Raw genomic sequence first — 11,945 nt, 5'->3', positions numbered from 1 at the left:
TCGTTTGGACACCGTGGGCTGCTGGTGCGGTGTGTGCATGGAGCGTCTACACAGCATGGCGCGTCTACACAGCCTGGCCCACCGTGCTGCCCACCTGGAGCCCAGCAGCCGCACCCCAAGACTGAGCTTGCAGGAGAGCTGGCTCCTCCTTGAAGTTCTGAGGCATTTGTAACTGTGGTGCCTCCTGCCCCCCATTCGCGATGTCCTACATCCTAGGTCAGACTCTCAGAGGCTCAAGTCCTGTGCTGAGATTTTCCTGGCCTTGGGCTTGTTAACATGTGACCGTCTGAGGGGTCCTTGCACACAGGGGTGGGGGGATGTCCTTGGTCTGGTCCTGGTTCTTAAGAGGCGAGGCATCAGTCACCTCCCACGGGCACCGGTGCTAAAAACAGCATAATTTCCCCAAACACAGCTGCACCTGCGAAGGCGAGAACACAAGGCAGCCTATTTTTAGCAGGTGACAGACGGCACACCCGGGAGCTATAATTAGCCTCTTGCTCCAAGGGTGGGGTTTCCAACCCGATGCAGGGTGACTGCCCTGGGGTCCCCTCACCTCGGCACCTGTCTGTGCTGTCAGAGGCGGGAAGGGGCCGGCTGCACCAGGGGAGGCCCTGGGGTTCCCCGGGAGCCGCGGGAGGGCGGCAGAGGCCCTTGCGGGTATTGGGCCCCACCTTCGCTCACTGCCTTTCTCCTCCTGGCCTGGCCATTTGCAGAAGGCTCGATCCAGTGCCCGGATGTAAGCGCTGTCCTCCTCGGGGGATGACCCGGCCAGGCCGGGGGGATAGGCATGCCCGGTCACGTTGGCGTCAGGCTCGCAGGTCGCCTGTCCCCCACTCCCGGCTGCCCTGCGGGGGACAGGGCCGGGGTTGCTGAGCTGTGGCCGAGAGCGCACGCGGGGCCCTCCCCACCGTCCCTCTGCACGGCTCTCAGCGGAGCAGGGACGCCGGCTCCTGGAATCAGGGCTGTATTTCCCTGGTGACCGTGACCGAGAGGTGGCCGGAGGGATGCGAGCACCGGCTCTCCTTCTCGGGCCGTCGGCTGGGAGAGCGCCCGAGCGCAGGCTCATCTGGTGAAGGATCCTCAGTTTCCTTGGCTGCACAGCTGACGCGTAGTTGGGCCTGCCTCCTCTCGTTTCTATAAAGTAGGAATGTTTTCAATTGGCAAAGGACAAAAAACCCCATAGGCCAAGGCACAAAGGAGTTCATTGGCTCAGGCAGATGGAAGTTTCCAGAAAGAGCTGCCTCAGGCACTGACTTAGGAAGAAGTGAGAACCAAAGGGAGGAAATCTTTCACGAGGTAAACGTTTATCCATCCAGGCTTCCAAACAATCGTCTCTGGCTTTGGGGGTGGGCGCGGGTGGTCCCGCTGGTGACGGCCACGCTGGGGGGGACAGGCCCCGCCTCGGCAATGCTCAGGGACCACCGGAGGAGGCCAGGCTGCGGGGTCGGGCAACCTGGCTGTGGAAGCTCAGGGAATGCGGGACACCCCCCCTGCCTGTCTGTCTGTCTGTCCTGGGCCCGGCCCGCACCGCAGACCCCCGCCTGTTGCTTTCCCCGTGAGGTTGTTGGGAGCACACGCGGGGCGGGCTTGCGGGGCCCCCAGCATCTGAGCCAGCGGGGCCGCGGCCGGGCTCGAGTCCGCATCCCCGGGAAGTCCGAGGCTGCCACAGGGCCTCCGCGATTCGGGGCTGAGTCGGGGGTGGGGGGCCCTCGGCCCCCACTTGCCGCCTCCGTGGGCTGACTCCCTCTGCACCTGCTTCTGGGGCTCCTGCGGGGAGTCCCCGCTGCTCCTCCTCCGCCGGGTCCCTCCTCCCCGGGATTCCAGGCCAGAGGCCGCAGGGACGCACACATTTTACTAGTGACAATGCAGAGGCATAGACGCGGGCCACGTGGGCGAGTCTCTGGCTGCCCTGGGGCCTGGGCCGTGTCTGCCAACTCCAGCCTCAGGTGTAGCTTAGCACCCCCAAGTCCCTTCTAGCTGCTCCCCCCAAACTGCCGCTCACCCCCCGAGTATGGCTTCCCAGCTACTGCTCTGTGGTCTGCTTCCAGCCTGGGGACCACACCGCCCACGCTAAGTGGCTTTTCGAGATGGTTTCCACACAGGAAAGTCCCTCTCCTCTGAGCGGCTCTCCTCCCAGCTGGTGAAGGTGGGTTTTCTCCCCACTGCTCCCCTAATGATGATCACGGCCACTTCCTGCGTGACTGCTCCCGGCCAGCGTGGGGCCTGCGCCCTTCCCGCAGGAGCTCACTTCTCTGCATCGGGACCCCACGGGGTAGGGCCTGTTTCCCCAGGGACTTGATGGGGGTTGGGATTTGCGGGGTGCTGTCTCACCCTGGGGCCAAAGCTCCTCACCATTGCTCAGGGTTACCCGGTTTGAATCATTGGAAGGCTACCGTGTCGCCTTTCCCACACCCACACACTTGCAGGAAGACCCTTTACTCCAGGGGGTAGGCGCGCATTTTCTGCCAAGCACCAGACCCGCAGCTCTTCCAGGTTTTAGGGACACTTGGTTTCTGTTGCAGCTTCTCCACTTGGCCATTGTGTGGCCAATGCAGCTCAGCCAGGCAATATAGGAAGGAATCTGTGCGCTGACGAAACTGATTTACAAAAGCAGGGAGTCAGCCTAGGGGGCACAGTTTGCTGACCCCATTCACTCAATAATTTTCTCTAAATAAACACATTTTTGTTTTCCCTCGAAAACACTCACTTGAAAGAAAACTATGTCAGCAGAGTGGACGGAAACGCAGCACGGCTTGCTGGAAAAGGATGGTAACCATAGAAATTAAAACAACAAGCCTGAACAGAGGGCCTGCATTCTGCCCCCAGCCCGGGGGCCTGTTCTGTCTTTGTTCCAAAGGATGACAAGCAAGGCCCAGGGAGGGGCTGGAGGCATATTAGCAGCAAATCAGGATGCTGTCTTTGAGGTGATGGGAAGGAGTGGAGAAGAATTGGTACAGGATGTAACGTTACTACAGCCGTGTCTGTTTGTCTTGTGACAAGGTCTCACGAAGTGCGTGGGAGGCTCCGAGGTCAGAGGAGGGAGGTGGCAGGGGTGTGGGGCTGCATTCCTGATGGAGCAGTGGGGTGGGGCACCCCAGGCAGGCAGCGGGCTTAGGGGTGTGGGGACACCGACTCTCAGGACGACTCTCAGGACGGAGGCCAGTGTCTTTACTTCAGGGCAGGCAAGCTCCAAGGGGCAGCCTGAAGGTGGCTGCTCAAGCTTAATTGTGTCAGAGAAAGTCCAGCTGCACCATCAGAAAGAGAATCGGCTTAATTCCCTGCCTAATGGTTCCTTTTCTCCCCTCATTCCTCCACTTCTTTATCTTTCTTGCTCTTGCTCACTCTGTGTATAGTTACACGTGCACGCACACAAGTTCTGCCTCTCTTAAAAAGACCTCATATTCTGGTTATCTTTCATTTCTGACAACCACTTCCTCAACCTCCCCACCCTACAGAGCTGAGCAAAGAATTCAGTTAGACTTTCTGCAATGTCAGGGCCTCTCCTGTGAAATTGTCCCCACCGTCTCTCGGAAGCCAAGTGCCGACTGAGTCTATTGATCCCCTGCTCCTTCTATCAGTGTCAAATGCCTCGTGTGTCTCTTGGCAGGGGGCAGTCCTAATTCTATTAATAGCTTTAAGTTTTCTTATCATGGTCCCACATTCCCGACCTCATCCTCACCAGGTCCCCAGCCTCTGCTCTGCTCAGAGCTTCCCACCTCCCTGCATCCCTTGCAGTGCCTCCTGGTTCTGCCTGCATTCTCCTGCACACAGACTTTCCTGTTTTTACTCCTATTGAAAGCATCGTTTTACTCTGTCGTGCCTATTTATTTATTAAAGATTTTATTCAGGGGCAGCCCCGGTGGCCCAGCAGTTTAGTGCTGCCTTCATCCCAGGATGTGATCCTGGGGGCCCAGGATCGAGTCCCACATCGGGCTCCCTGCATGGAGCCTGCTTCTCCTTCGGCCTGTGTCCCTGCCTCTCTCTCTCTCTGTGTCTCTCATGAATAAATAAACAGAATCTTAAAAAAAAAGTCTATTTAAAAAAAAAATAAACAAAGATTTTATTCACTTATTTGACAGAGAGAGAGAGAGAACACAAGCAGAGGGAGAAGCAGGGGGAGAGGGAGAAGCAGGCTCCCCACTAAGCAGGGAACCCAACATGGGGCCCAATCCCAGGACTCTGGGATCCTGATCTGAGCCCAAGGCAGATGCTTCACTACCGACTGAGCCTCCCAGGCATCCCACGGCTTGCCTTTTTATTTATTTTTTTATAAAGATTTTTATTCATTTATTCATGACAGACACACACATACACACAGAGGCAGAGACATAGGCAGAGGGAGAAGCAGACTCCCTGCAAGGAGCCCGATGTGGGACTCGATCCCAGGACCCCGGGATCATGACCTGAGCCAAAGGCAGACACTCGACCACTGAGCCACCCAGGAGCCCCCATGTCTTGCCTTTTTTAAAGTGGGAGAAGAGATGATCATTCTGCCCTTACCAAAAGCCATTACTTGAAGCTTTCCATGGGGTGTGGAAGCAGGGAGGCCCATGGGTTCCCATATCCTTTGGGGGTATTGCTGACCGCCTTAAATTCACCAAGTCGACATGATTTTTCGACTGCAACAGAGTTCCCCTAACTTCAGGCATCCCTGAGCTACCTTTGTGATTGTAATCATCTGTATAACACTGCTTTTAGTATTATGAAAATTTTTCTTTTAGATCAATTTACTTGGGAAAAAAAAGACCCCTTTTACTCATCATAGGCAATAGCATCAGTGAAGTTACGGATTTGATGTACTAGCTTTTTTCTAATACACATCTAATAGTCTTATATACTATTGAAATAAACAATGTTCATATTTTAAGGGCTCCAAAATCATCTTTGTGGGGACCCTACCACAAAGATGCAGGAACCACACGTTGATGTAACTTAGCAGCTTTTCTGTCTGGAGGGTGATGCAGATTGTCATTTTCAAACTTCTGCTTAGCCCCCAAATTCTTAGTCTTAAAGAGAATCTTGTGTTGAGTTCCAGTTTGGGAACCCACTGAAGGGGAGCTGCTGGCCTCGGAGTGGGATCTGGGAGGAAGCCAGCCTCCCTCCTCCCCTGGTCACGTGGCCAACGTCGGGGTTGCTGCCTGGATGCTAAGACTGGATAAGGACCCAATCGATGCTGGTACCCAGTGTATGCAGATTGGAGAGGTTGAGGGTCAGGGGTGCACCTGAGTGAGTTGGGCCCGGTGTCAGGAACAGCAGAAACTCCAGCCCGGGTGAGTGGGTGCTGAGCACGGTGGGCAGGCACTCAGCCTCCACGTCCACTTCTGTCCTGATGCTTCCTGGCTGCAGAAGCCCCAGAGCTACTGCTTGCATTTCCTAGGCTCCTGTGGATGGTGGATATAAGGTGGGGGTGTCCTCTGCTACCCGTGCTGGGTCCCTCACTGATGCGTGCCTGTCCTGATGGGTGGGGCTTCAGGATGATAGAAAGTTCTGAAACAGCGTCCTAGATTCTGGTAGCCTTGAAATGCACGCCTGTCCCAGATTTCAGGGAGAGTGTTATTGAGATGTTCCCAGCCAAGTGACGAAAATTAAGTTGTTTTATGTCAGTAACAGGTAAGTGTGACTATGTCTGAGGAAGTAGGGGCTGAAGCCTACTTTCCTCCCCAGGGGACTGAGGGTGTGAGTCCTTTAGTGAGGTCATGAGTTTTGGGGTCAGGGACCATGAGACCCCTGTGGGTGGCAGGTCAGGGTGTTGGTGACTCCCCTCTCCAGCTCAGAGCGGGCTTCAGGGCTGGGGCGCACCCAGTGAGCACAGTCCCCAGGGCCTGGGACGGGTTGGCGGGTTCGGGGGCAGGCAGGGGGATCCTAGAGTCCTAATCACTGAGCTCTTCCCCACTGCCCAGTTTAAACTTGCCCCAGTGGATTCGCTTTTTAAGTCAGTGGAAGATTGATGATTTCATTATTTGTGGTGCTCGGCAATAAATCTGGGAGTTTCGGCTAAACCGAGCATTTTGCCCGCGTCGTGTCTTCGCTGAGTGTTATTCATCACGTCCAATCACTCATTCACCTCCGGGGCCGGGGCCTGGAGGGGGGCAGGTCCTCCCCAAGTTGACATCTTTCATCTCTTAGGGGCTGGGGGAGGGGGGCACCGTCCAGGAAGGGCTGGGGCTGGGAGGGCGGGTGGAGGCTCAAGGTTGGGGAGCAGCTGAGATCTCGACAAAGGCCAGAGAAGGAACCAGAAGGGGGTTACAGGAGAGGCCTGGAGGGGAGGGGGCTCAGAGTCCGGCCCGTTGCCAAGAAAATCTCCCACGAAGGAGAAGAGGTAATGCAGTGGAGAAAGGAAGAGAAACTGCCAGAGAGTTCTTGCCAAGGGAGTGTCGAAGATTTTAATTCAAGATGAAATGTGTCTTGTTTGTGTACAACTAATTTCCCTCCCAAATGAAGGGTTTTGTCTATCACTCGGGTGTTTCAATAGCAACCGTGTAATTAAGGTAGCGTGCGCCTCTCTGGTTTGCGAGGCAGGCTGTTTGCGTTAACATGTTGGGGAAGCAAACATGGCTTGGGCTGCTTCCTGGGTCCAAGGAGGGAAAAGCAAAGAGTCAAAGAGACCATCTCCAAATAGAGGCTTGGCTCCTGCAGTGATGATGTCATCTGGAAACTGTGAGTGCAATCGCCCTGAATGAGGGGGCCCCCGGAACTCCGCTCTGGTTAGGGGAGCGAGTGGTGAAGGACGGAGGATGTGCCCAGAGATTGTAGGAACGGGATCATAACTCACATGCTTACAGAGGCCAGGGAGGTGGTGTATGTGCGGGAAGTGTGTTTGAGTGTATTTTTTTTCAGTGCTATTGTATTTCGTCTGTGTAGTAAATACCTGGGGAATTCATTTCCACCAAGAAATAAGCATTCTCAGTCTCGTTAAAACACATGGCTTTCTTGATCTATCTTTTTGTTCTGTTGTTTTTAGTACAGAGATGAGTAGAGAGATTTGTTTTTATGATGGAGAAAACCCCAGCAGCCTGAGAGATAATAAACAGTGATGACTTTCAGGTTCATTGCTGAGGGGCAACAGAGAGGGTGGAGGACTGTAGTGAGCTCAGCCTCGTGGCCCACCCACCGAGGGCAGCAGGGATTTGCTCAGGTCATGAGTTGCTTAACGGAAAGTACATCCAGTTTTCTGTGTGTTTGATTTTTTAGAGGAAGCTGGAAATCTAGATGTTTATGCCAAATCTTCTTTTTTTTTCCTTCCAGCTTCATTGAAGTGTAATTAACAACTAAAATGGTAAAATAGTTAGTGTACAGTGTGAAGAGTTGATCTACACATACCTTGTGGAATCTTCTCATTTTTAACGTTGAAAACCAACTGTGTAGACCCAGTTTGGGTCTGGTCACAGCCTATCTCCTGGCAGGACATGGCCCACAGTGAGTGTGTCACTTGCCACCTGGGGTAGATTTATATTGACCTGCACACTTTAGTAGCAACATTTGCTTCTAACTTTGGTGACTGATTCATTTCATCTGTCTAAGATTCATTTTTTCCAACCATAAAATCAGCTCCTTCTATTTCTGTAGCGGGTTATGTTTAAAGCCTCTACAACCTACTTACTTATCCTTCCCTAAGTTTGTTTTTTTGTGGGGAACGTCTTGAGAGCCCGAATCAGAAGATCCATAGATCTTTATCCAAGTTCTGGGGGGCTCTGAATTAGTTATGAGTTAGCTGTGGCTACTGTGACCATGGCTAAATGGGACACATGATACAGGTTGATTTCCTCCTCATGTGAACCCCAGAGCTGGTGTGGCAGTTCTGGTCCATGAAGCGAACCCTCTGTCTTTTTGGAAAATGTGAGCAGGTTCACCCTGAAAGATGGGGCCCCGGGAGCTCTGCTCTGGTTAGGGGAGCGGTGAAGAGGAGGACAGAGGTTGTGTCCAGAGATTATATGAACGGGATCATAACTATGCCTAGGCCATTGGCTCTATCCATTTGATCCAGATGCCCCATATCTGTATTTTGGCAGTGAGAAGAGGGAAAAGGAGATAAGTAAGGTACACTTCTTCCTTTATGGGTGAAGCCTGGCGTGGACACTCCTCACCTCCGCAGCATTTGCTCACTTTTCCACAAATCGCAGCAAGGGAGGCTGGGAACTGTTATCCTAATTCTGAGCTGCCATGTGCCTGCCACACAACAGAGGTTCAGAAGGGGTGTATGGATAATGGGGGGCAGTTTGCTCCTGCAAGCAGATAAGGAGGTGGCCAACTCAGTCTAAAACAAACAAAATCCCTGTATCTCACTTGGGATTCTCAACTAACTTCTAGTTTTACTCTTGAGAGGTGGCAATTACTTGGTTTTCGACCTTTTTAACAAGTTTTAAAGCAAAATGGTTTTCCCAATTAATCTTAACACTATAGCGTCCCAAACCTCAGTAACTTCTGTTTTCTTCTTGTAATTTTGGACACATTTGTCTATCAACTGAATGATTATTTGCTTTATGTTTTATTCTAAATAGACTCAGTATTTTTTCCTCAAATTTATTAAAAATAAGTTTTGCTGAATGAAAAAAAAAGTTTTACTGAATGATAATGAAAAAAACATCAAAATTTGAGGGATGCAGCTAAAGCAGTACAAGGAGGAACATTTATAACTTTAAAGAAGAAAATCAGTGACCTAAGATTCCATCTTAAGATGCTAGAAAAAAAATAAAATAAAAATAAAGAAAAAGAAAAAGATGCTAGAAGAAAAGATCAAAGTACAGTAGATAAGTAGAGGTAAGTAGAATTAAGATAAGGAACTGAAGTTAATGAAACAGAGAAGCTAAGTTAATAGGTAAAATTAACAAAGCCAGAAGTTAGTTCTTTAAAAACGTCAATAGAATATATAAACCTGTAATGAACATTTTGCTGCATCTTGATTTTATCACTCAATTCCTCATGGAAATATCCTCAACTGATCTAGCATAGACCTGAATTATTCTTTACAATGGTAGTTTATTTTGTTTCTGGTTTGGGGCCACTAAGAACAACACTGCGGTGGCATTTTTGTGTAAAATGTTACAAGATAGAAGTACTTTTATTTCTACAGGCCGCATTTCCAGCAGTTTCAGAGTGGGGCACACTCTTCTGTGAATTGTCTATTTATGGCCACTGCCTCTTTGTCCTATCAGTTTGTAAGAGTTTTTTGTATACTGAACTCTTTGTCTATTATTGACTTACAAGTGCTTTTACAGATTTATATACTTTGTCATCATTTTATCTACAAAAATTCCAAATTTTTATATTTCCAGTATGTCTTTTTTTTTTCCTTTTATATTTTCAGTTATAAAATCCATCTTGGTTTGTAAAATCTCCCCAACCTCTCTAGATTGTAGTTGCAACGTCCTAGATTTTCTTGTAAAATTATTACATGGGGCAGAAGATGTTTCCTTCAGCGTCTGTCTGAGCTGCTGGGAGTCCTCTTGCTCCTGGTCATTCCTTTCCCAGGATGGTCCACTCCTGGTCACTCCATGGGGCAGGAGTACAGAGGCCTGGACATTTGGGCATACTTACTCCAGAGCTCCCCACTGGTTTTGCCAAGGCTTTTTCTGGCCTGCAAGGAAGATCAATCTTTTGCCCTGTCTGGTCTCCTCCCCCACTTCCCTACACAAGTGTTGATCCCCCAGAACATTTAGTCTCTGCTTCTGGAGACCCCCACCCTTCAACTCTTCTGTTTCCCTTATACCCACCATCTATATCAGCACACCCTCTACCCTAGGCCCACATGGTCTACCTGCCTGCCCTCCTCGAGGTCCCTGACTGTCATCTCTTGGAGGACTGTCATAACAGAGTCCTCCCCAGTCTCTCTGCTTCCTCCTCGCACCCCCCTGCAGTCTCTTCTGTGTCTGTGATATGGATGACAGATCCCATTACTCTTCTGACAGGAACTGCCATCTACTGGTCTTGCTCTGTGCAGAGCCCTTTGTATGGGGGACAGTGTCCCGCTCCCCCTGGTCCCTTCTGCCCCCTAATCTCTTCTTGGGGCTCCCCCGGCTCCTGCCATAATAGCTTTTCCTGGGACAGGCCTGGTGCTCCCCCTTGGGTCTTCAACTTTGCTCTGCCCTTCCTGTTCTTTGCCCAGATGTCCACTGCTGCTTCCTCACCTGTAGGGCACCTGCTCCAATGCCACCTCCTCTGCGGGCTCCTTCTGACTGCCATCTCCCTCCATAACCACCTCCACCGTTGCCCAGCTCCACCTTCTCCAGGCCACTCGGCACCACCTGATGACTTTATGCATTACAGAGGGCCTTATGCTGGATTCCTCCAGAAATCCACCCTGAGACTGAGTGTGAGAAGAGCAGTTTATCTGGAGGGAGCTCTGGCAGGAGAACAGGGAAGGGAGACCGGAAGGAGAAGGATCATGGCATCAACCCTAGTGGGTAGTTAGCAGGTGACCACCGTGGGACCTTGGGCCCAGTCTCTCCTTGTGGGTGACGGTATGGAACAGGCCTTGGGGGGCTCCCATCTGGCCCTTATGGGGGGCTGCTTGTCGGGACATCAGTACCCACCCACGTGGGCTCCTGCAGCTGCAGCCCTCAGAGGGAGAGCCTCAGGGGCAGAAAGAAGGCACCGAGGGGCAAGTTTCAGGAAGGAGGGCGGCACTGGGTGCGGGCACACTCACGTCCTCGACTGTCACCGCTTGTTGTGTCTCCCTCTGCAGATCGGGAGCTCCTGCAGCCAGGTGGGTCTCTGCTGCATCCCCCGGGGCCTCCGCTGTGCCTGGGGCATCACTGCCCCCCTCGAGACGTGTGCGATGAGTGGACGGAGCCTTAGAGATCCCCAGCTTGGGCTGCTGAGCGGGACGTCTGTAGTCCTCGAAGAGCCCAGATGCTGCAGCAAACGCTCTGCTCCGCCGCTTTGCAGACGTCAGCCCGCTGCTCTCTGGCTGGTTCTGAGGCCGCTGCTTGCAGCCAGGATGGGTCTCAGTGTCAGAGGGGCTCGGACAGGACAGACCTGCTGGCAAAGCCTCCTTTTCCTGCGGGTGCTGGGCTGTTGCCCTTGGATTTTTTTTTTTAAACCAGACTAACTGGTTTGCTCAGAAGAATACAACAAATAGATGTATTCTTCCCTGGTCCCAATAATCATTCAGTATCACTATGAACTTATAGGTTCTTTCTTTCTTTTTTTTTTTTTTTAACTCAGTGTGTTCATATTTCTTTCCACACATTTTTTATAGCCAAATATTTTTATGTTTGTCTAATAGAAGCTCTTTCATCATAGCTTTTTCTGCCTTTCTATTTGTTCCCTTCTTTCTGTGAGTACTTCTCAGCTTTCTGGTATAAAATACCTGCCCAGAACGTTCAGGAAAGGTCAACATCCTAAGAGACGAGTGAAGGCACACTGTTCTATATTAAGGAGAATGAAAGGATCAGGACAACTAAATGCCTGCCATGTGTGATCCCGAGATGAAGAAAGGAAAGCACGAAATCCAGACTGTATGTTAGATTGTGTTACTGTGTTGGCATTGACTAGCATGGATGTGAAAACAGGACCGACATTCTGCAGGAAAATGTCTTTTTCCTTAGGAGATACACACTGCAGGTTTTAGAAATGAAATCTTATGATCTTTACACCATCATCTCAAGTGATTTAGCCAGAAAAGGAAAACCATACACACACACACACACACACACACACACACACGCACTAGCGCCTGTGGACGGGGTGACCACATGTGGCCTGGCTTGGGTTGTCAGCTGGAGAGTCTAGGTGAAGGATATAAGGATGTTCACTGTGCTACTCTGACCTTTTCATTCGGGTGGACATTTACCAAAAAAGTTGGGAAAAATAAAATAAAACAAGGCAAAAAAGATTCAGAAGGGACAAGAATTGTGGTCCAGACTGTGGGCAGCTGGACTCCCACCCTGCCCTAAGAAAACATCCTTTGGGATGTTTCTCATGCTGTGATTTAAGGACCTGACTGG

General features: G+C 51.2%; 1 long non-coding RNA gene across 1 annotated transcript; it reads left to right on the top strand.

Annotated features, from left to right (window-relative positions):
• The first annotated feature begins 6,486 nt into the window (after positions 1-6,486).
• On the top strand, positions 6,487-11,240 carry LOC144298854 (uncharacterized). The gene is made up of 2 exons (XR_013365726.1): positions 6,487-6,657; positions 10,682-11,240. It is a non-coding gene; the product is annotated as an uncharacterized LOC144298854 (long non-coding RNA).
• Positions 11,241-11,945: the final 705 nt, after the last annotated feature.

This window comes from Canis aureus, chromosome 26 (genome assembly GCF_053574225.1).
Source record: "Canis aureus isolate CA01 chromosome 26, VMU_Caureus_v.1.0, whole genome shotgun sequence".
Taxonomy (NCBI): Eukaryota; Metazoa; Chordata; class Mammalia; order Carnivora; family Canidae; genus Canis; species Canis aureus.
The sequence above is the reverse complement of the archived record's forward strand: the minus strand, read 5'-3'. Positions and strand labels throughout refer to the sequence as shown.